The sequence below is a fragment of the Ursus americanus genome, chromosome 7, assembly GCF_024610735.1.
Source record: "Ursus americanus isolate L20-20 chromosome 7, mUrsAme1.1.p, whole genome shotgun sequence".
Lineage (NCBI taxonomy): Eukaryota > Metazoa > Chordata > Mammalia > Carnivora > Ursidae > Ursus > Ursus americanus.
Genome location: NC_142133.1, coordinates 46,682,931 through 46,708,768, shown reverse-complemented (window position 1 = coordinate 46,708,768; position 25,838 = coordinate 46,682,931). Strand labels below are relative to the sequence as shown.

The 25,838-nt window shown below is 39.6% G+C and overlaps 1 pseudogene; it reads right to left on the bottom strand.

Annotated features, from left to right (window-relative positions):
• Window positions 1-2,102: 2,102 nt before the first annotated feature.
• LOC123799661 (cytokine receptor-like factor 3) overlaps window positions 2,103-25,838 on the bottom strand; it is a 122,752-nt pseudogene continuing 99,016 nt past the window's right edge.

The window sequence follows — 25,838 nt, the reverse complement described above, 5'->3', positions numbered from 1 at the left end:
ATCTGGAACTGAACGATCTCTAAGTCTTTGACAGCAAACAGCACCACATCCATTGGGCAGATGTTCACTCACTGGTCCATAATAGAAGTATTATGAAAGTATCTATTTCATTATATCATAACCCTGTTTTAAAAACAAAAATTAAAACAAATAAACCAAAATCCCAGAGCTGCCTGGCCTTTAAACCTTATACTACCCACTCTAAGCAAACTCATCTTCCCAAAAATGTGCTGTGTTCATTATTGGTGTTTGTATACCTTTTCTACCGTGCTGGCCACCATGCGATTGTCTATGTCCCTGCTGCTTAGCTGGATCATATCAATCCTTAAGAGTCACTCAACTCATTCAAAGCAACTTTCCTTGATCAGTGCAGTCATCACTGGACCACTTTTATTTTGAATCCTTGATGCACTGATAGCTGAGAGCACATTAACTTGCCTTTAAATACATTATCATGTATTAGTAGTACTATTCCAAGTACATTAGCACTCTCTCTTAAACCAGAATGAGGGCTGGAACAGTTCTTGACTCATGTCATTTTTATATTTCTCAAAGTGCTCATCACTGTTCTTCAGCATTATGTGACAAATTTTCCTGTGTCACTCAGACTGCTAGTGCATAGGACAATAACTCTAATACTCCACCACAAATATACCTGGTAACTCCCTTTAGAGTGGATAGGTGAGGATGTCATAACTTGAAAGCAGCCTGTGTCTGGTAGAAGGTGGAGGGGGTGGGGAAGGAGAGTAAAGAGTAGATAGAGGCCAGAGTGACATCCAGCACTTCCTAACAGAACTACTTTCTTACTGTATAGAAAGGCAAGGGGGAAAGGTCATGATTATTTAACAGAGAATTTGATTTCCCAAATAAATTATCCTACCAAAAAATCAAACTTGCCTTTTCAAACTTTTTTTTTTAAAAAGATTTTATTTATTTATTTGACAGAGAGACAGCCAGCGAGAGAGGGAACACAGGCAGGGGGAGTGGGAGAGGAAGAAGCAGGCTCACAGTGGAGGAGCCTGATGCGGGGCTTGATCCCAGGACTCTGGGATCACGCCCTGAGCCGAAAGCAGACGCTTAACGACTGAGCCACCCAGGCGCCCCGTTTTCACATTTTTGAACTGGTTAAAATGAAAACAAACAAACAAACACATTGCAAAGAAAAATCTGTAAGCTTGTATAGCAAGTTAAGACCACTATATTTATAAAATAAATAAATCCTTCAAATATTTTACACGAATTTAAATTCTCAAAAAATAGGTCAAATGTTTACCCTATGTTTGTTTGGTTAACTGGAACACCACTTACAAAACTGACATTAAACTGGACTGCAAATCCTGTTCTACAAATAGTACAGGTGTGTCACTGAGGCTGATATGCACATGTGCATATTACACATACATGTGAAATGGTTAAAACTGTTGTGCATACTATTTCCATAAGTAGTTTTACCCTCTAAAAGTCCTTTAGATTATCTTGAATCAAATGGCAAAGAAACAATGAAGGAAAATGCTTTGACATTTGGTCAACTAATTTGAAAATGCAAAAATTGTAATGGTTTTGGGATTTAGGATGACTGAACATCAGATAAAAGTCAATATTCCTTACAAAACATCTGGATACGGAAAGTATATGCAACATACTTAGATAAAGAGTATAAGAGGAAGGTAGATTATAGAACTCTGGCTTCATTAGGTCTATTCCTATTGTTTTATTCTAAGTTTTACCTAGACTTGGATGGAAATTTAATCAAATAATATATTTTTTCAGTTCTAATAACCAGCTTTAAGAAGAAGTACAGTGGAAGGGTATAGATCTTTCTGTACTTGTACTTCTATGGCCAATTTGATTTTTATTGTGATGTGATACTGTAATTAACATTATGCTAAAAATAAAATCGACTGCATTACGGTTTTGTCCACAACATTCAAGTATCTTATTGCTAAAATATTCCAAAATGAATCCAGTAAACATTTGCTATTTCCAATAGCTTGAGAGATGGATCCAACCTTTTTTTTTTTTTTTTTTTACCAATTACAACTGAACTAGGCTCACAACAGCTGTGTTGAAACCCCACAAACCAAAGCCAGTCATCCAAAAATCTAAAATACTAACATTTTCCATCCAAGATAGAAAAACAAGCATCCAAAGTAAACCCCATGATTAATCAAGTAACCAATCAACATTCACTTCTCTGTTATGCAAGCTAATGGTTCTTTGAAGTGAAGTTTCTACCTTTGTTATTTATTGGTGGTTCCTAGAGTCACAGTTTCAATGTCAAATGGGAGAGTTCCATTGACTCCTTTGTCCAGAAGTAACTTTGGGCAGCTTATTATATTATTCCATTTAAAAAATGGCAACATTTGTACTAATGCACAATCCTCGATCCTTCTACAGACATTTCAACTATGAATGCTAATGTCTCTCCATAGAAATAAATTGGAGTGCTGGAGCTGGATTTGGAATCATTCTGGTGTGTTCTATGTCTTTGATTGCTCAGACAGTACCTCTCAAGGCCAGCTTTCCACTCATTAGGCACCAATGTGGAATGACATATTTGGGGGATGTTCCAAGCACTCCACTCCTATCAGCCATCTCCCGCACCAGAACTGAGCATCAACATTGGAGTCTATGCGCGATGCTGTGAGTTCCATGTCAGGGTTACATGTACCTCCTCAAAACGACTGGAAGTACATTTATGGAACTGGTGCCTATAATCTTGGGCTCCAAAGTCACCATCTACCTTACACCATTGTACTGTGATGCCTCCAGGGTTCTTTATTAGTTCTTGTATGTGTTCTGGTGTTTGAGATGCCACTGTACCATGGTTAAAAATGTTTTTCACTATGTTAAGAACTAAGTTACCTGGGCAGATAAACAAGGCATATCAACCAGTACGGGCAATTCTGGTAACCTGTCCAACTGAATATGTGAGGCTTTTTTTGTAAACCATCCCATTTTCTCATTCTATTTTCATATACCACCAAGACTGGGGATTTCTCCTTCTTGGACTAAGTCCTCTGCAGTGTTAGTCCCTTTCTCTATGCCTTCTGGAAGTCATCTATTGGCTTAATAGCCTCCTGTTCAGTGGTGTCCAGGTTTGTAAAAGAGACACCAGTCGTTTATCCTGGAGCTTCCTTTTAAATCACTAAAATGCTCTATCAGGACATCATCCTTTGTGATGCTCTCTCTTGGATCTCTGGGACAATGAGTTAATCCTTTCTAAGCCATGATCCTTTTCTGAGACTCTTGATGAGAGATTTAGGGACTCTATTTCCAGAGAAGTTATAATCCATATCCTGCCTCCGTGCCTCCTGCAACAACAGCTCGGGTGCAGCTCCAGGGTCCCCTTTACCAGGCTGCATGGCTGGGAGCTGTGCTTGCAGCTTCCTCACTTCCCATCCATCACCTGAAGCAGCTCTTTTGAGGGAGAAATGGACTCTGAAGAAAGCCAAAATTCTTGGTTTGATATGCTATGCCTGAGCTGTCTTCAGCATGACTCTTGCCCTTTCCAGATTGGTTGACCAGTGCTGGCAATGAGAAAGAGTGAAAAAAACCGGGGATGTACTGTATGGTGACTAACATAATATAATAAAAAATCATTAAAAAAATTGCTATAAAATTAAAAAAAAAAAAAAGAAAGAGTGAAAAAGACCGATAGTTCTATTTGGCTGCATATGGCACCTCTCAGCCCATGGCTGATGGTGTGGATGCCTGGGGAGCAAAGGGCCAGGTCAAATGGTCATTTTATAACGAAGAAGTCAGTGAACCAGGCTGACTAGATGATTGCCCTAATTTCTAACTCCCAACTCGAAACCCTGTATTCACCTAGCAGTTATTTCATTTTCCTCTCTCCATCTATTTTCTAATTACTCCCGTTGGTTTCGGGGGAAAAAAAAATAAAAAAAACTTTTTCTGGTTAAATTACATACAACTTCTAAGGAAGAATTTAAGAGAGTTGAGCCAGGGGAATTAACACTGAAATGATTTTTATAAGCTTCAACAATATTATGATTCAGGAATAAAGTAATAATTTTAAATGCTTTGAATGTTTTATGAGAAGAAAATGAGTTAGGTACTGAAGGGAGAGTCCAAGAGTTGTCACTTGGCATTGCATTCCTCACAGCTCATACGTTGCCTACAGTGGTGACCTATAACTGCGAAGGTTACAAGAAAAAGGCATGGCAGGAGGTAGAGTATGGAGATGTAGAGAGTATTAGCCCAGGGGATGTGTGGGCTGCATATGGTCTGGTTATGTCAGTGTGAGATGATTTAGATCTATGTTTTTCCCCCATGGGCCTGAGACCGGGTGGGACCTTTGGTTTCTTCTGACTCTGTATTGCTTGAGTTTCCAGGACTGCCTATTAGAAGGGAAAGCAGACATGGAACAGACAGCCCCATATGCCCTGGGACTAGGCATTTTGTATTCTGTTCATGCTGTTGCTGTCATAGACTCTGACCTTTCTGCCCATCTGGGACTCTGGACCCACCTGCCCCTTTCTGTCTTAGTGAACTCCCTCGTTCTGGCCCGCTGTCTTCCTGGACTGAGGAATCTGCCCAGCTTTATCTTCTACAGACCCATTCTCTCCCAGAATCATTCTGAACAAAACCCCAGTACAACTTAGCACCCTGTTTTTTTTCTTCAATGATCACATGCGTGAGGGAAAGTTTAGCTAAATGAACTTGCTTACCTTTACTGAATGTTTATTGTGTACCAGGCACTGTTCTAAATGTTTTACTCTTATCAACTCATTTAATTATCATGTTGACTATGTGAGGGCCATATTATTATCCCCATGCAGTAATTTGCCCAAAATAACACAGATATTAGGGGACAAAGCCAATATCCAAATCCAGATAGTTTGGCTCCCAAAGGCTGAACTCTTAACCATCACACTGTAAGGCCTCCGTAAATAAACACCTGGGTGGTAAATGGGAAAGCCAGACCTGCAGGTGGAACCATTCAATATTTATGATATTTGTATTCTGTGCCAGGCTCTTATGCCTGCAATGACAGATCCTAAGTTATATTAGATAACAATTTTACATTCTCTGAGTTCCCAATCTAGTGAACAATAAAATAAAGGACACTGCGCTCATGACTAGAGGGAAATGCGGTCTGATTTACTAAGAGAGCACAGGAGAGAGAGTGAGCACTCCCAGGATGGAGGATCAAGGGATTGCTTCACAGTTGAGCCAGAGTTTGATCTGGCTCCAAGCACTGTATTCGGGCATTAGAAGGGAAGAAAGAAGGCAGCAGTCCCAGGAAAGGGACTCACAGCGAGTCTCAAGGGCACATTGTGTACAGGGGCAGTACATAACTCTGGATAAGAACTAGAACAGGAGCAAAACATAGACCTGAAAGGGCAAGGCTAGAATTTAGAAAACCTCATATGCCAGGTTAAAGGGTTTGTATAAAAACTGAAAGGTGACATACGATGAGTGTGCTTCAGGAGGACTGACTGGGCAGTAGAGCAGGACATCAGTCAGAGCTAGGAGCAACCAGATAGGAGGTAAGACAGTCTCTTAGTTAGAAGGGTCATTAGGCAGTGGGCAAGGGAGGGGGGTGAACTTGAGAGCCATCTGAGAAATAGGGATAAAAGTCCTACTGAGTTGGATATGAGAAGTGAGGAAGAGTGAGTTGTTGGAGCTGGTGGGAGTCAAAGTGCTCAGGCCCTTGCCCAAGGATAAGTATCGTTTCCCTTTACCTGGTTTCTTGGCACAGCTCACCCAACAAACATTAAGTGCAAGGCCTCCACCTTCACTTCTCTGCCTCTGTGACCCTCAGCAGAGGGAGAATAAAGTGGGTCTTGACTGAGATGGCATGTGATCAAATCCCTCTTGGTACCTATGAAACTGATACTGACAAGTGCATAGAGCACTTATAGAAAATTTGTGAGGCTCCTTTTAGAAATTGCATTAATTCTTATAGTCACAGTTCTTAAAAAGAGTCAGGGAAACTCCCAAAGTAGTCCAGAGAGCCACAGCTCAAACAATGATATGTTGAGTTAATTGTTCGCTTAGACTTTTATTTTGTTCTGGGATCTCAGGAAGGGAAAAAGCCCTCTTTCGAGAAGGGCTTTGAGAACAGGTGTGATCTACTGAGCAGCAATGTTGGTTGTGGGTATAGGAGGAGGAATAATGGAAATGGACCACATACAAGCCATCCCAACTCAGGCCCAGTTTTTGTGGGATCCTGGAGTTGAAATAGGGGAGCATCTGTAGGGACAACATCCCTTGAATATCTCTGGGGGATTCTGGGAGTCTGGCTTTTTTCTCTGAGAAGCTTTTAATGGAAATGTCAGTAGCCTTAAAAAAGGTATGAAGATTATCTTGTTTCAGTAGTGGTCTTAGGAGACCAGTAGATATGTTGGACCTAGTTTTGACAAATGATTTCACCTCCTCCCTCCAAAAGGAAGAATAGGACCTAGTGTGATGGGTACCTGGGGATCTCAACTGACTGAGATTTAATACTTTTTTATTAGTGCTGGCCTGAAGGGGCCAACTGCCCTTGAAATTCTTCTTCTAGTACTTCCCTTCCCTTGGACCCAAAAGAGTGAGATACTGAGACAGAGCTGGATGCTTAGACCTATCTCTCGTTCCTTGACAACAATTTCAGAACATGTGCCCTTCTGGCACAGCCATGTGATAATGGATGGCAATTCCAAAGTCACAGACTTGTTCCCAAAGCATGCCTGGACTCAGTGTGAGGTTGAATGACCTAGACATCCAATCCACTGCCCTATGCATGACTGCAAACTGGAATACTAAATGCTGCTTCTTTCATGTCACTTTGTCACATACCAGCTGATAGGCTCAGAGTCTGCTGCTTGCCCAGCTATCACTCCTTTTATTCAGATGAAAGCCCAAGTGTTAAATAATATACAAGGTATGGTCCCCATTGGTTCCTACCAATGAAACTTCATAAAAGAGCCTGATGTGACTGCCTAAAACCCAAAGTGTTATTTAATTTCAAAAATCCTAAGAGATTTCCTTTTTCTTCTTTAGGGGTTGTTGGAGTGTGGTTGTATTAAGTTGTTATCTCTAAATTCATCTAGTAGGAGTCAGGCAATGGCCAGAATTGTATTTATCCTGATTTCAACTGATGCCTGATCTTATGAGCAAATGTCAATCATTTTAGAAGTAGGGGCATAAACAAAACTTGGCAGTGACATGGTAGAATCTTTCACTCAAGGGCTGGAATCAAGATTCCCTGAGCTATGACTTCATCAGGAGGTGGCATGGGTAAGAGATGGTAGGAGAGGCCAATGAAGCAAGGTTGCCATATCTAGGGTGCTAGACCTGGTTAGGAGTGGGTCACTTCTCAGTGAACCCAGAAATCCCTCCTCCTTGACTGATTACTAGAAAACAACTTGTTCTCAAAATGTATGAGGTTCACCTTTTGTTCTCTGCGCTGCGTGAATACTCAACTCAGCCAATAAGGAATTTGGGAGAAACATTTCCATGTGTGATTATTTGAAATATTTTCACGTGAATCAATAAGATGGAAACGTAACTCTTTAGAGGGTCTAAATCTACAGCAACTCAGAGAAGCCATTTTGCATGATTTATACTGGAGTTTATCTAAGGCTGTCACAGGTCCCAAAGATAAGCATCTTGGGGCCTATGATGGTCGCATAATAAATTGAGCTGAGTATAATAGGAGAGGTCAAACATTAAACAGCAAACCCCTCATCTACCACCAACTAAAAAAAAAAAAAAAAAAGAATCCCTAGAAAGAGGTCACACTGTTACTTTTGCTATGCTGGGATTCAGGCTTATTCACCAGTAACTGCACCCAGGAGAGATTTCTTAGCCTCTACTTGAAAAGCAGGGCCAGGAGGGGAAATAATTCCAGGTGGGAGGTTTTTTCATGGTCCATCAAATCTCATACATAGGTTTCTTATTCTAAAATAGAAAAAGCTGGTCAGGATGGTTTTGTTTTACTCTCTTGCCTCAACCTTTTTAAATACTTACTTGGTTTCATATTTGACAAACAATGATCACGAAACGGCTGTTTGCCTGGCAGAGTGCTGAGCATATTTGCCTAGTTTTCGCACTAAATCACTTAACACTAAGAAAAAGATATTCAGATCTTCATTTCAAAGATTAGGAGGCTGGATTTCAGAAATACACAGTGCATCACCCAAGGTCACACAGTAAGGAAATGGCATCTCAGGGATTTGAACATGGTTTTCTCTGAGCCTAGGATTCTTCAGATGGCAAAATGCCATCTCTTTAATATTATATCTGCATTACAAACACATTTTTATATCTATGATGTTGATGTCTTTATCCTTTTATGTATAAAACTGCACTTTTTATTTTCAACTTTTGAGAACCTAGAACCAGAAAATATGCCTCTTGTTTATTGAAACAATGTTAAGTGCATTTAAGGTGCAGATCTTGATTTTATAAAATATTATCTGGTAATTTCTTATTAGATCAATAAAATTATGCAGTAAAGCCATTTTAAATGGAATTTAACAAGCACGGAGTTTATTTTAATACATTCTTTTTAATCCCTAAAATATCAACACAGGTAAAATCCCACAGTAACTGTATAACCCTTTCAGTTGACTTATCTATAATAAGAAGGTAAGTATTTAATTTTTATTGTTTTACCCTTATAACCCATGTCTCTGCAGTTAGTTAGTTTAATTCAAGATGAGTGGCAATTACTATCCCATCACAAGAGGTAATTAATCGATCGTTCATTCAAATTACTGAAGATTTTGATTTCCAGCATCTTTACCTGGTAGATCGTTAGGATGTCAGACCTCATACTCTGCAGGGAAGGAGCTTAACACACTGTTTGTTCACTTTTCCTACGATTCCTAGTCTGGACTTCCTGTGCTATCAAACTGTCAAGCTTCTGTTTTGCATCTTTCTATTCAAGGAATTCTCATCCTATATTTCTAACCCTTTCCCTTCTGAGGGCCCCCCTCCCTGGCCTCACTGACCCTTTGTCAGAGGAGCAACAGTGACATTCTCTCTCTTCAGTCAAGTACATAATGGATATCAATTCCTAGAGTCTCCTCACTCATGCAAAGTAGAAAATCAGACACGATATTCTCCTGTGAAAGTAATCAGTTGGGATGGCAGAGAACCCCAGAAACCTCCAAATTAAAATGTCTTCCTGGCTGGAGGACATCTCCTTTTCGTAATGGCGTCTTTGGAAAAGAAGGATCTCTCAGCTGCTCCTCCTAGTGGCAATTTCTAGTCCTGTATTTTCCACGGGAGTCCTGCCTTAAGGAATTGCTCCAAGCTGCAAGGGTTTTGAGAAAAGTTGTATTGTATTTAGTTCTACCTTCTGACTTTTTTTTCTTACTACAGAGCCCGTTAGTGGTAGCTGTGAGACCATGCAACTAATTTGTGGATCAATTTTTTGAAAGTTTCTTTTTTTTTTTTTTTTAAAGATTTTATTTATTTATTTGACAGAGATAGAGACAGCGAGAGAGGGAACACAAGCAGGGGGAGTGGGAGAGGAAGAAGCAGGCTCATAGCAGGGGAGCCTGATGTGGGGCTCGATCCCATAACGCCGGGATCACGCCCTGAGCCGAAGGCAGACGCTCAACCGCTGTGCCACCCAGGTGCCCCCTGAAAGTTTCTTTTTAAAGTTCTAAAGAATTCCACCAGAAAGTAAATGGAGACATCTCAGTAGCATATATGTAGTTCTTCCCTTATGCCCTTTTCACCCTGTTGCAAGGGAGAGCTGAGATCCACTGATTGCCTAACTGGGTTGAATATTCATTTACTCATGTAACAAACACTAAGTATTTACTTTGTATCAGTCACAGTTCTAAGCATTGGGGAGTACAGGATATAACCAAAGAGAAAAAGTCCTGCCTATATCAAACTTATTTTCAAGTAGGAAAGAGAGACAATAAAACTATATGAAATGTGTAAGATAATAGATGATAAATCAGGGAGAACATTCTGGATTGTGTGTGGGGTACTATGTTCTTCAGTCCCTCCTCATCCTCAGTATCTTCAGACAGTGTCTGAATTCAGATTATTGGGTATAATGGACACTGATTTTTCTGCTTAAATAATAACCTTAGTCCCTTGTTCTTTACTAACAGAATTCTGATTTTCTCTGGGCAACCTCACACTATTTTTCCTGGACTCATTTGCAGCTGTAGAAGGCAATGAACTCAGTTCTAGTCATGAGATCAAGCAAATGTTCCTGAGCTGGTTGTCTCAGAGCCTTTAGAGAAGACTCTCTATTTTCCTTTGGTTTTATTCCTGCCAAGGATGAGGACATGATTTCTGGAGTTGAGGCAGTCATCTTGCAATCAGGAGGCAAGGTCATGCCAGAGATCGCATAGCAGGAAAATGGAACTCAAGCATATCAGCCATATCAGCCTGGACTACCTGCTTCACTCAGCACCAACACATATCATGACCCCTGGGGGGCTCCATCTAAATTGCAGCCTCTACATGTGGGGCACACTGGACCCTAATTCTAAAGGCTGCAATGTGTATGAGATTCTTGAGAATTGTGTAATACTGCAGCACTGTGTGTGTGTGTGTGTGTGTATGTGTGTGTGTGTGTGTGTGTAATAATCCTGTGGTTTATTCACAGTAGTATTACATGCAGCTAAACACAACCTTAAACCCTGATTCATTAGAGGATTAAGAGTAGCTGCATTTCCTCTTCTAAACTTTTCTTTCAGGATACAGAGGCATATACTCAAGTTGAGTCCTAGGACAATTCAAGTATCTTACATGGCAGTTATGCAAAGTGGGCTGTAATAGTCACTGCCAGAATGATTCATCTGTCAAGTTAATTTTCTTGCCAACCCAACACCTTATAGGAACTGAACTTGTTCAGAAAGGAGAACTAAAGAAAGGATGAGGTTGAAAGCATTAGACTTTAAGTCAAACAATCAGAACTCTATCTTACGTGATACAGGTTCAAGGAATGGCTGTTCCTCAACCCCATATCCAGGCACTCACTTGTCAAGACATCTGTCAAGATGTCTGTAATCTAGAATCTGTGTCCGTTGTCATTGAACAGATTCAGCCTCATATGTCTTGTTTGAGCCATTGCATTTGCTTTGCCCTTCATCTCCTTGTCTTCATTTATGTTCCCTCTCAGTAAGTCTACATATTACCACAGACTTGACTTCCTCAAAATCACATTTCCTATCACTTTCTTTCTTTAGAACGTTCTTCAGATAAATGCTGCCTTCGGAATAAAGTCCAGGTGCCTAAACTTGGCACGCTAGGTTCCTTATGTTATGGCAGCATTTGACTTTCGAGCTTCACTTCTCCCATTCACCACATCTTGACAATTTCTCAATACATGGTGCCATTTATAATCGTGTGCCTTTCTTTTTCATGGGTTTTCTTTCTGTAAGAATGTTCTTCTTCCTCTCTACTTTCTGTGTTCCCCTTGCTTTTCTGTCAAGGCTTAGCAAATAGAACTATCTCTGAAGTTTTTCCTGATCTATGCAGACCTTTGGTTATTCCTTCCCTTGTATTCTTCTTCTTTTTAAAAAAGATTTACTTATTGATTTTAGAGAGAGAGAGAATGTGGTGGGTTGAGGCAGCAGGAGAGGGAGAGAGAGTCTTAAGCAGACTCGTGCTGAGTGGGGAGGCCCACTCGGGGCTTGATCTTACGACCCTGAGATCCTGATCTGAGCCACAACCAAGAGTCAGATGCTCAACCGATTGCGCCACTCAAGCACCCCTACCCTACATTATTCTTTACACATCACTTGGTTCTACTTCATAACAACACTTACTTTACCCCATTACAGTGATCAACTCTCATTTGTTTCTATCTGTCTCCCTTTCCAGATAATGCATTCTCAAGGGTTCATGTCCTTATCTTATTAATCTTTATATCCCAGTTTTTAATATAAGTGCTTGGCAAACATGACATGAGTTTTCCAAACATGAGTTTAAAATTTTTTTAAATTTAGAATTTAATCTAAGTAATGGTCTCAATCATAAGCGACCTGGTTAAATCAGAGATGAAAATGAAGTAACCAAAAATTCCAAATGCAAAGCTTCTGAATTTTTTGGAAGCAGAGTCAAAGCCTTGAATTATGTTGAAAATTACTAATCTGAGGCCATTAGTAAAATACAGACTTTTAGCTGCATTCTGGATAATATCAGTACACAACATAACTATCAATAGATATCTGTGGATATATCTTCATACACTTAATGGCAGAAAATATGTCTTAGTATATTTTGTTACTAACCAAAGCAATAATATTTTATGAGATTATATTATACAAGTATACATATTAATTTTCACTTGGCTGGGATAAGAACTCATCTAATTTGATTAGATGGCAGTGGTATAGACAATACATATTGATATCAAGGGAGCCTATTGTATTTAATGTTGATGGATGCTAACAACAGCAATTCATATATGGTTCCAATAGCAGTGACTAGGAACGTTGCTTTTAGGTGCAAACCTATTAATAAATAAAGCTCATTATAAGATGTCATCCAGTGAGCCTATCTTTCCCCATTGGAAAAAAAAAAAACAGCTTAATGCTTATATGTGACATATCTGAGGGAATTGAGCTAGGAGACAGATGCATAATTACTGTGCCCTGTATTGGAAATTCTCTGGTTGCTATGAGAAAGTGGAGCCAGGAGGGCACGGCTTGCACAAAATTTTACACAGAGTAGCGGCATTCCTCTATCCTCTCCCTCTTTGTCTCTGTCTCGGTCTCTCTCCCTCTCTCTCCCAAATGGACAGTTTGCTTGTGCCCATTGTATTTGAATGGGCCATTATATTGTCTGTACTTTGCTTTAAAATGCATCAGTATAAGCTGTGTGGTACATACGTGGGTGAGAAAATTAACTTGGCACCAAAGCAATTGCTTAACACTTGATATATCGCATTCAAGTCCACATGCCAAAGGCAGTTCCCTAGCATTTGAAAGATCCTAATCTGGAGTCCACATTTCAGAGGAGCCTCAAACCGGCACTTCAATTATCACCATCTAAATCTGCACTAGCCTCGTGCTATTTAGTGTAGTTCAGAGACCAGTAACAGGCACTACCTATGAGCTTGTTAGAGTGGAGAATCTCAAGCCTTCAACCCAGACATAATGAATCACAGTCTGCATTTTAACATGACTCTCAGTGGATTCTGTGAGCATTTAATTTGAGAATCACTGCACTAGGCAATTTGTTAATTAGCATATGAGAGGTTAGAAATAATTTTTGCATTGGTGAAATGAGTAATGACCAAACATGTGAGTTGTTAGAAATATTGTACAGGTTCCTCTGCTCTTGCCGGAATCTGGGGAGCTCAGTCGCTTTTTGGGTGACACTGCAAAATGAATCTAGGACTCATTTGGTCTTGTGTCTCCCCACTTAACAGAAAATTCTGGCATCTGCTCTGATTGCAAGTTTAGCTGGCCCTGATGTCAAAATATTGTCACCTTTACTTTGGAGTAAAACTTTCACAAAAGGTGCTTGTCATTGTCTACAAGGACAGAGAATGAGGATGTCATGTGATTGCTTTTGTACTTGCTTGTTTGTATGTATTTGTTGGTTTGGAAACCTCCTGGGAGTTTGCTGGATATAATCTGAAACTGGCCCTTATAAGCACAGGGCAGGGAGGGACAAAGAAAGAGGCAGGACACTCCAGATGAGGTAGGTGGTAGGTTTAAAAACCAAGGGAACTATGAAGCTTGTTTTAGATAGCCCCAAGACAAGTAGATCTCTGCACTCACTGGTCAAACCTTAAAGCTTTATATAGAGGCCTTAATTGGGTTTAATCACGAGCCCAGATAGTCTCAACACCACCTCCCCATCTCAAGGCTGTCCTTGGGGCAGCTTCTGAGAGTGAGAAATGCAAGCAGAATTAAAAAAAAAAAAAAAAAAAAAAGCTGGCAAGCAAAATGCACATTCCAAGGACAGGGGAGGGCAGAGCCTCTGATGTCCAGGGCTAATTCAAAGGTCAGCTGGTGGTCATGTGCTCTCAATGACCTCTCACAACAAATTTACAAGTTTGTATGTCCAGGACTTCTTACATGATAACATTATAACATGCCACCTGGTAGGGAGCACACTTATAATCCTAACAACCCTGCCATCTTGATATTGGCACCTACTGTCTTCATTTTGTTTGAAATCCTTCTGATTCTCAGTAGGACGAATCTTTTTTTTTTTTTAACTGTAGCTTTTTGTATTATGTTATAAGTCTAGATCCTATTTAAACCTTTTCTTTTAGCTGAAGATCTCTGACACCACTTCAGCAGAAGAGAGAGTGATGCCTCTTTATTGCTGGGTGGCCAGAGAAACCCAGGTTCCTTTGTCTTTGTTGACGTTTGGATAGGAGTCTTATTACTGCTTGACAGGCTGGGAGTTCCAATACTCGGTACGGTGTCTACTGACAGTGCACTGGTGGTAGTCTCATTACTACTGGGTGATTATGAAAGTCTTGTCTTTCCACTGGCCTCTTCTGACTCCACCTGAGCAGGGAGGGGGTAGGGGCACCTCATTATTGTGTGTGTGGGAGGAAGTGGGAGGCTGGAAGTGTAGGTTTCCTGCTTGGTCTCCACTGTGGATAAACACTGGTGATTGCTGACTCTGGACTCCTAACAAGTTCACTATAATAAAACGGCTTCTAAATAAGAAAGTTGAATTCTCCAAATGAGAGGAGACATCTGAAATCTTTGAGAAATCAAATCTAGTGGAAAATGGAAGGGGAAATATTCCTTATGATTTTGTTCTGGAAACATTGCTTTTTCTGCCAATCCTTCCTTAACATGTTTGTTTATTTTGCATTCCCCCATCTCCTCTATTATATGCTTTGTTTATGTAGGCACTTTGGCATTGAAGACTAAGCAACTGTGTCCTTAGAGGGGAAGTTGTAGCAGCTTCACAGAAACATTTTGATCTCTCTGAAAGAAATTTCTTTTGCAATGCTGTATCTGCACGCTGTTCTCTCCCTGCATTCCAGTTAAGATACAACTTTATATGGGTGAGTATATCTTTGAAAAAATTGTCTTCTGCCAATTTCCCCAGACCAGAAATCTCAGTTGCAGAAAGCTCATGATATATTATTCTTAAAGAAAATAATAATTTTTATAAGAAAGCTCAGGTCTTGACCACATATTGTCAGTGTCAAAAATTTTTTAAAATTATCAACTGACTTTATTTCCTTTCTACTTAATGTCATTTAAGTGTATCAATTGATACTGTTTACAGAAATTACACATCTGGGCTCTGGGAGAATTTCTGACCAAAGCTTCCCCTTATCTCATGTGCAGTTCTCACAGTGCAGATCAGATTCAAGAGGCAGCAAAGGAGCTTAGACTCTAAGACGCATCAGTGTTTTAAGGGAAATGTCAGAAACTATTGATGTTCAGATTCTAGGACAAAACAAAACAAAATAAAACAAAAACTCAATCCAGAAAATAGATCCAAGCATGAAGGATTTGAAAAAGGCTACAAACACAAGTATATGGGCGGGGGGGGGGGGGTTATTTTTGTTGAGGAGATATGACAGAGGGTGAGGCTGTTATCCACCTGAGGCACTAATTTTCTTTCCAAACACTGATAAGACTTAATTGTGGTCAGCATTGCATCTCCCTATTCTAGAAGCAGTATTTATCTGAATATTACAGATAATATCCATTTCTGCCATGTCATCTGGAGGGCTGTGTCTAGGAGTTAGCTTGTGAAAAGCAACAGGAGAGAAACGGAGAACACCAGCTTCTGAAGATCTGTCATTGAGAAGTGAAGAGAAATTTAGAAAAAAGCTCCACATTCTCCTGTTAAAATTCAGCTTTGTCTTTTTTACAAGTATTTTCTTATGATTCTCCTTTATTTCTCCAGCCATCTTTTTTCCCTCCTTTTTGTTGTGTTTCAGAGAGGTTGTTGATTGTGTGGAAAATAGGGGGAAAGAGAACTAATACTGAGGATTCTCGGCCTTCCCAACTTTAGTTCATGCCATGTTCCTCTGGAAGCAATTTCCCTCCTAAATAGAACTCTTCTGCTGTATTAATACAATGTATTAACTGTCCCCTGCTTCTCCCCGTTCTTCCACTCCCAAATATCCTGCACATGCACCCCTGCCTGGATCACTTCAAAACCAAATGGTTCTTCCTGGGGTTGTAAATGAATAGCACAGACTTAGGGTCAGAATGCTGAGGAAGAATTTTAATATTCAGGGTCTATGTTCATAAATAGCTAAAAATGTTCACTTTTTTGTCTTTATGCTTGAAATCTAACTATTTTAAGAGTAGCTTTAGATGTTGGTGAATTTTATCCGATACTGAATAAACCTTCAGTTGTGGTTTTAACACTCATTCTTTACTTCTAGCATTTCTGTTTCCATTTTACTGTGGATTATTGCTTCTGTCCCATTTTCTAGATTTCCCTATAGTACTGCCAGTTATCCATAGGCTTAATCCACTGTCTGTCTACCATGTTTATTATCTATCTCACTGTTTGAATGGTTTTTACATGATTCTTGGAGAGTTCTGTAAGTTTTTCGTTTATATATTAAGAGGAGGGAGCACAGGATGGGGGCACACTATTATGAATTGCCCCAGCCAAGGTCATTGTGTAGTGGAAACATGTGGTCAAACCTCGCTTAAGTGAGGTGAGAGTTTCTTTGACTTGAACATGGTGAACTTCTTTCTGTGCATTGTGAAGCAGGTGGTAATTCTTATTTCTCTAAAGGAACCGCATGAAAAACTCTAAGTGCCAAACTACTCTGTTCTCACTGTCTTTCCTTCTCTTCAGCCTCCGATGTCACCTTGACACTCAAGCGTGCAGGGGGCCACCCTTCTCTTGAGATGTGCAGTAGAATGGGATGGAAGGGGGCAGTAGCTGTTTTTGGATGCCTCAAAACATACACATTTGGGTCTTGTTTATATTTGGGGCAAGACCATATTTTTAAGGAATGCTGTTAGGTTGAAATGGTCTATCATTTTCCTGTATGATGCAGCTGTTCAGTTTTAGGCATTCAAACCTGTGTCAGAAGTTGAAGCTGATGTTTCCCAATACAACCGAGCCTGGTGATATAGTTAATAGAAATACCTACATCTCTTTTGTCTTCAAAACATTTATTTCCATCTGTGATACTAGGTTATCATTGCTTCTCTGCCTATTATCTCTTTCTATTTTAATATAAACTCCCTGTGAGCAGGGAATTTGATAGCTTTGGTCACTGCTGGATCCTTAGTGCCTAGCACACAGAAGGTACCCAGTACATGTTTGTTTAAAGGAAGTAAGGATATAACCATAAAATGGAGAAGGCAAAGGTGATTATCGGTCTCCTTACTTCCTTGACTCTGTATTTCCAATATATACGTGTTTAAAGTTGAGGATGAATGGTTTGGGAAGGGAAGGTAGATGGTTTATTTTAGAACATATTGGGTTTCACTTATGCTAAGTGAAATAAGTCAAGCAGAGAAAGACAATTATCATATGGTTTCACTCATTTACGGAACATAAGAAATAGGAAGATTGGTAGGAGAAGGTAGGGAAGAATGAAGGGGGGGTAAACAGAAGGGGGAATGAACCATGAGAGACTATGGACTCTGGGAAACAAACTGAGGGTTTCAGAGGGGAGGCGGGTGGGGGATTGGGATAGGCCGGTGATGGGTATTAAGGAGGGCACGTATTGCATGGGGCCCTGGGTGTTATATGCAAATAATGAATCATGGAACACTACGTCAAAAACTAAGGATATACTGTACGGTGACTAACATAACATAATAAAAAATTAATATTAAAAAAAAAACAAAACAAAAAGAACATATTCGGTTTCAGGTGCCCAAAAGACATCTTCATGGAGATGTCAACTGCAAATGTAGATTGAAAAGCTGAAGCTAAAGGGACACTTTTGTCCTGAAGGAGACCGAAGATTCGACAGCATCTACATAGTATCTGGTGCAGAAAAAACAATAGGCAGATTTTTATAGCATGAAACAATCAGTGTACTGAAGACTGAACCCTGGCACACAAACGTGCAACTTAAAGAAAATATTTTTACATAATTATGGACTTCTAAGCAAAGAACACTAAGTAAAAAGGACAAACACGGAATGTGACACAGTGATTGAACAGAGATCTCCATAGATAGAGATTTATCTTCAGGAGTATTGTTTTTATATTTCAAAAGGGGATAAAAATCCCTGGGGCCATCTGTTTATAATTAAACGGATTATAAAACAGTAGGGAGCAAAGATTTATCTCAGTCTTTCTGGTAGGAGAGTGGTAGCTTAGTGGTAGTTCTTCTATGAGCTCCCAGATTCATAATTTTGGGATTCTTCTCTGTAGTGCCAAAGAAAAAAATTACTTGTGCATGCAGGGTTACATCTTGGTCCCACTGTATCACCTTGAAGAGAGATAATGGGGCATGGGGAACCAACACATTTGTTGCTGTAACATAATAATACTATGCCTTTGATCCAAAAACCTAATGTTTGATTTCAGGACAAAATAACTAAATATACCTCTTAAAAACACTGACTAATACTTACAGGCCACTGAGAGAAAAAAAAATGCATATGATTGAGAACTGGGAGAAGATGGTATCTTAGGAGATAGAACTGAGTTTTCAAGTATTTGAACTCTCAGGTAGAAGACAGATTTAATTTAATCTTAATCTAGATCATAGAGGGCTGTGTGAAGGTCAGTTGTTTCACATTACTGGGAAGGAAGTCCTGGTACAAAAAGGGAAAGCGTTTTTATCAAAGTTTTCAGTAATGGACCATGATCCCTTAGAATTCAAGAAGTAATATGCTGTAATGAAAAGAATACTGGATCAGGATTAGGACAATTCCTGGGATTTTAAAAATACTCATAGCTATGTTTTTTCAGGCATGTTATCATATTTGAATCTCTGTTTTCTCATCCGTAATCTATTTAACAGTCCTGTCCTAAAGATGAATCATGTGAAAGTACTGGTGTACAAAAATTTATAAATTTTTAAATGCCAAATGAATCTGAAACAAATTATCCTGAATTAAACTATAAAAACAGAGACTAGGTGGCCACTTCTCAAGCCATCTTGGATGTCTGATATTCTGATGACTCCAACCCCAGCTGTCTGAGTGCAACCTCACGGAGGACACCAGTTGGGACCACCCAACGGAGTCCAGTCAACCCACAGAACCATGAGAGACAATAATACACTGTTGTTTCAAATTGAGGGGTAGTGCTATATACGGATAGATAGATAGATAGATAGATAGATAGATAGGTAATCTCTGTGTATTTCCTGTGTGTACTGGCAACATATAAAAACCTACAGTACCTGAAGATTCCCAAACCCAATCACCCTGATATGTTTTGCTAAAAGTATATCCTTTGTTCTTATCTCAGAGTTAACTGTAACTTTTAAAATTTTATGTGCTCATTTTTTTTTTCCAAGCCTCCAATTCAGTTCTCTGTGGAATAACTTCACTGTGACTCCAGCTCCCTGAGAGGACATAACTCAATGTTCCTTTCCAAAACAATTTATGGTTAACAGGGATGTGCTACAAATATATTGCACAGGGAGAACACCAGGGTTTCCCTTATAATATTTTCTTTGCTTAAGAAAATAGAATTACATAAAGAAAAAGAAATACATCTTTGAGAGTTGCCATAAGCACCTGAGAATTGCATGAGAATATGTCTTGTTTTTGAGGAAATGGCCTATTTTGGGCATACTTTTCCTAAAGACTGAATGCTTGATGTTATTTCACCATAGGACATGGCCATTCCTCAGTAAGGAGGTATATGTGTGTGTGTGTGTGTGTGTGTGTGTATGAAATATATATATGAATAAATATATATTGATGAAATATTATATATACAAATACATTAAAACTGCCTTTAACTTGTCAAAATGTTTTTGCATATGTTAATACAATTAAAGTAAAGAGAATGTTAGACAAAAACAAGTCTAATTCTTTCATTTTCCATATAAGGACAATGGAGGCTAGTAGGTAAAGTGCTTTGCTCATGGACATTTAGCGAGTTAGTGGCAGAACCCAGATTCTTCAGCTTCTGTCCACTTACCATTAGATCATTTCTGTCTTGGGAGACCCCTCTGTGGTAAATACAGCTGCATTTATTTGTCTAGTTTTACAATGAGTGAATTAAGGCAGAATATCATTATGTTTAAGTGATTTAATTGAGGTCAAAAAGGTAATTGAAAACATAACCCCAAGCACTGCTCAGACCCTTTATCATCTCATCAATTCTACTCCTGGGCATAGAATGCAAAAAAATGAAAACATACATCCACATAAAAATTTGTACATAAATATCGATGGCATCATTCATGATAGCCAAAAAGTGAAAACTATCCAAATGTTCACCAACTGATGAACGGATAAACAAACCGTGGTGTTTCCATGTAATGGAATAGTATTCAGCAATAAGAAGTAATAAAATAGCAACATATTCTACAACATGGGCTAGTTTTGAAAACATTATATTAAATATAAGAAGCCAGACACAAAAGGTCACATATTGCATGATTCCATTTATGTGGAATACCTAAAATCGGCAAACCCATATAGTCAGAAAGTAGATTGATTAGTGGTTGCTTAGGGCTGGGGTACAGGGGAGAATAGGAATGACTAATAAAGGATATGGGGTTTCCTTTGAAGATGTTATAAGATGGATTGTGGTGATGACTGCATAACTGTGTGAATATACTGTTGGGAAATGTCATCAGAAAGACATGACTGCTGATTGTCCCATGAGCTGGATCTGGGCACTCAGAGGCTCTCCCCCCACCCCCACCCCTACCTTTGGAATGTGGGTTCTGCTTGCCTTTCCTGCTTCCAGATGCTGCTCCAAAGACATTGCCTTGAGATGGTGACGTCATGTTGAAAACACCTACGTGGTATATGTAACTGAGTCCACTTAGGGCTTCTTTATAAACTTTTAAGATTTGGAGAGGGTGCAGGGATCCATTCGTCTTGCTGTAGCCCAAAATAAGTCTTGCATGTAAGTTGCCTTTGCTTATTAAAACTGTTACTAATCTGGAGTGGCCTGCCTTTCTTTAGTTTCTTCCTGCCTTCCGTTTTGGGGGGCCAGTTTCAGATAATACCTTGGAAGCTCCTGAGAGGATTGCAAACCAACATATACCATTGAGTTATACTCTTGAAATGGGTCAGTTTTGTGGTATGTGAACTACACCTCAATAAAGCCATTGTGAGAGAGACAGAGATAGAGGAAAAAGAAGACAGCTCTTCATCTTAACCAAGGAAACCAGAATTTATTCTATACTACATTCTATATTACTGAAATATGCCTGCTGAATAATTCCATTGAAGTGAGATGCAAATGAGTTCAGGTTGTGATTTATTCCTGAAGTGGGTCAGATTTGCCTAAAGCAGTATTTTCTAAAGTGTGGTAAGCCTTTTTTTGATGGCACACATGACAATATTAAGGAGTACCCTGATTTTAATTAACATGAAATTAATCACTTGATGCTGATATTCCATTTGTGGTGGGAATATAAAGTTTTCTTTGGAAATATATTAATTTGAGTTACAATAAATTAATCTAAAGAAACAAAAATAAAGAAAAAATGGCAGAGTTGGAATGAGGATATGGTTAAATATCATGAAGACTATTTATGAACAGTACACTTTTGGGAAACTCTAGTCTAGAGTAAACTTCTCCCAACACTCAGATTATTCTCTAAACTTCTTCGGCATTAGTGAGCTTTTGGTTACCTAAAGGGAGAATTAGGTGTGTGGGGGTATATGGCTCGAGGTCACCTGTTTTCAAACCAGGGGGCACATGGCTTAAAATGGCAAACCAAAAGCAGCTCGCTTCCGTGTGAAAGACCGTATCTCATGTTTGATTCAGTGATATAGTGAAAAAAAAAATAAGGGCTGTTAGCTCAAGGGATTTGGATTTGAATATTTGCTGTGTGACTTGTTAAACTTTGGGCACATCACAGTATCTCTGAGTCTGTATTTTATGTGTGAAATGGAAATACTAGGACTTATTTTAATAACATGGTTGTGAGGATTAACTAAAACAATGAAAGTGACATATCTTATCCTACATAAAGGAGATAATTAAAAACTAGTTTCCTTCCTTTCATTGTAGGTTGTACAATCACATTCCATGGAACAGAGTGGAAAGTTAATTGGCTGTGTCACTCTGTCAAGAAGATACATGTTAAGGCTCTTGTAGGGCTGAAGGTTGAGCCCCTCTGGTCTTTCCAAGTCAAGTACAGTTATTGGTCAGTCACACTCCAGGGGGAATTAGCACATGCTCTGGACTAAATTCACTTCCTTTCAAAACATTTCTCTGTTGAACTGTGCCATTGTGATTACTATTCTAGACTCGGTCTTTATGCAGGACGTGTGTGTGTGTGTGTGTGTGTGTGTGTGTGTGTGTGTGTGTGTGGTGACTGCATCTTCTCTGCATATAGATCATCCAGGGAATTCCTTTGGGTTCCCAGATACTTCCTACTAGAGGAAACTGACCACCAAGAGCCTGGTAGTTTAGTTCACTTAGAGATGAGCAGAAATGACTTCCCCTTCAGTGCCATTATATCTTTCACAGAAATTACATAATTGGGTCTTTATTCAGTATGCAATATGAGGAGATAAACAGAGCACGGGCTTTGCAGTTTTAGATACCTGCATGTACCTGTTCATTTGCTTCTCTTAGTCCCAGAGTTCTCTTTGATGAAAAAAGAAGAGAAAGAGAGGGGGAAGGAGAAAAGCAGGAAAGAAAGAGAGGAAGGAAAATAGGGAGGGAGGGAAGAAGGAATAAAAGAAAGAATGAATGGAAGGGTTTTTTGATTATATCTTTTCCACCAACATGTTGTGAGAATAAACAAAAATGAGGTAATTTGGAAGAGAATTAAGAGTAGTCACTTAGTAAATACTTTTGTTCCCTCTATTCTTACCTCTTATTTTGACTCCATTTTGGAGTTTAAAAGCATTTGTCAAGCAACTAATCTATTTAGATATGATGGGTAGAGATTACAAAAGCCATAAGGGTATGGTTCTTATCATTAAAAACAACTACCACTTAGATAAGACAAAACATGCTTAACATAAATTAGATTGTGGAGCAAGGGTCAGGAGCTATACGTAAAAGCTAATAAAAATCCTCGTAAATATCACTGGGAAGCTTCCACTGAGAGTCCTGTTTCTCCTACATCACCTCGTTACAGTGAGATTTCAGTCAATGTATTTTTGACTCGATGAATGAGTGGCTTTGTCCTCGGGCAGTGAATACTGTTTCACTAGCAAACTTGTCATACTTAGAGAAACACAAAGATGGGGCCATATTTATTATTGTCACTTTACAGATGAGGGAATTAAGACTCATTGAGGTAGAGTAACACACCCAAAGTCATATAACTGGGGAGGGAGCCCTCAGACTCTGCGCTGTCCAATCCTAGACAGCACTCCTTGTCACCACGTGTCACAGCCTCTCCAGGTCCTGAAGAGAGTGAGGAGAGTATGTTGTTTGGCAGCGAGCACGTGTGAAGGACATTCTGCAGGTTTCCAGAAATGACAAGATAAAAGCCTTAGAAGGCTCTGAAGGAAGAGACATCAGACAACTTGGCACATTTAGAGCAGAGGCACAGGCTAACTCAGGTAGCTAGTGGAGCACTTTGGGAATGTTACTGATTCCAGGTTTACAAGAGCAAAGCACAGGTTTTAAAGAGCACAGCCTGAGTGCTTGGTTCTGAAATAATGAACTTTCTTTTGTTTCTTGGTTGAGCAGACAAAAATGACCCTGCCCTTAGCTTCTTTTTCTAACTCTTATTAAAAACTCTGCAGAGCAGTCTGGGTTAATATTCCTGCCCACATGCTCATGGAGACCAACCCTTTCCGTTTGTTTGTGGAAAGGCCATCATGATGTGAGGTAAGAAAAATGCTAATAGATTTTGTCTTTTGAAGAGAATGATCTCAGTTTCTGTGAAACCATCCATTATATCTTTAGTGTGATTTTCAGCATAACGCAGAGAATGCATGATTTTTACGGCTTTTGAAACTTTTGCAAGATGGATACTATTTAAAAACTATTGTGATCAAAGTGTGCGTAGGGAAGGGTGGTATTTGGGTTCTGTGTGGTGAATGTCGTGGCCGTGTGTGGGTTCTTCCTTCAGTTGAAACCTAGTCTAGGCAAAGGGATACTTTGGATACATACAAGTTAGTCTTTGGGGTATCTCCTGCTCTCCTTTTTGTGAGCCTCTCTCTCCTACCTCCTGGAATCCTACTCCTTCATGAAATTGCTCTAGCGGCTTACTCTCTTGGATTTAATCCATACCTCAAATACTCTCCTCTGACACCAGTTCCCAGAGCTAGAGGTTCAGTTTTGTAGGAACAAGAGTAATAAAAAAAATTGTTCTTTTCTCTCATCTCAAGTGGAGCAAGCATATCTCAGACCTTGCCACTTAAAGCAGGGTCCAGGGACCAACAGCACAAGCACTGCCTGGGTATTTGTGAGAAATGCAGAAGTTTGGGCTGCATTCCAACTAACTAAATCAGAATCTGCCTTTTAACAAGACTCTCAGGTGATAAAGGCTGGGGAAGGTCTGCTCTGGAAACCCACTGCCTTCCATGGAGAAAATCTGGGTTGGGATTTCCTACGTATCATGTCTCAGCACGGTATACTAACCCCATATGATCTTAACACATACTAGAGTATGAGCTCGATTTGCTCAGGTTCCTTTGGGAAAAAAATTAAACAGGTAGTAATAATCATGAAAATACTAACATTACTAGTACTGCTACCAGCTGCCATATTTGAGTACTTACTATATCAAGATACACTTGAAAAGTTTTCTTATTTAATTATCATCATGATTCTATGAGGTAAGTACATTAAGTGTCTCTGCTTCACATGTGGAGAAACTTAACTTCATGATATTAAGACCACACAGGGAATGAATTAGAGATTAAGTTGAAACCCAGGTAATCTGGCTCCAAAACCTAAAACAGTATTTTGACCACACTGGAAGTTCTTAGAACCTTTAGAATTCTGATCTGCTTCATGGATCTTCAAACCAGAAATGTAACAGTTAATGTTTTCCAAATGAATTGGACACAGAACCCCTTTTGAAGTGATGTAACAACTCTCTAGAATAGACTCTAGAACACCTGGGAGCTTTCTCCTCTGGTCATAGCTTTATAGATGATGATGGACATAGGAAACATGGTGAGGCAGACCAGTGGGCACTTTGCATGTAACTGTGACGCACTGAAAGGCCTAAAATTCTCTGACAGGTCTGTGATTAGTATGAAGCTGTTGCTACTACATTCAATTTGTGTAACCACTAAAAAACAGTTTATGTTAAGCCTTCATCTTCAACTCTTTTTCAGGTCTCCAGTAAGCAGCAGACCTTAAATTTTCTTTCTGAACGTAGTGATGAGCCGAAGTGGGCTTTTCTCAAGCTCAAATTTTATTTCAAGTTTCATTCTTTAAGCTTCAAAATTGTTACAACTGTTGCTTTCTGCTCTGGGCTGTCTATTCTGTTTGCTCTTCCAGATTCACTTGCTACCCTCCTCCCCCTTGCTCTGGGCCCCCCTAGCGAGCCTCTACGGATGGCACTAATAGGCTGCCCTTGCCCTCTGGCTTATAGTCGGATTCAGCCAAAGGGTAATGATATGTCAGAGGGCAGAGGGATAGAGAGGTCAGGTTACTTATTTACTTGGCTATCTGCCTGCTGGGCTACATCTTCAGTGCATCCTTGCTACCAAATGTCCCAGCTCCAGTTGGGGGTTCTTTCTTAGGGTTGCAGATTATCTCAGGCTCCCTGTGATCCAGGGGTGAGAATGGACCCCTGCTGTTAGGGTGCTTCACCGCTCCTTGTTGGTTCCCCTTCATTCTACCCATTCATCTGTAAATGGTCCTTT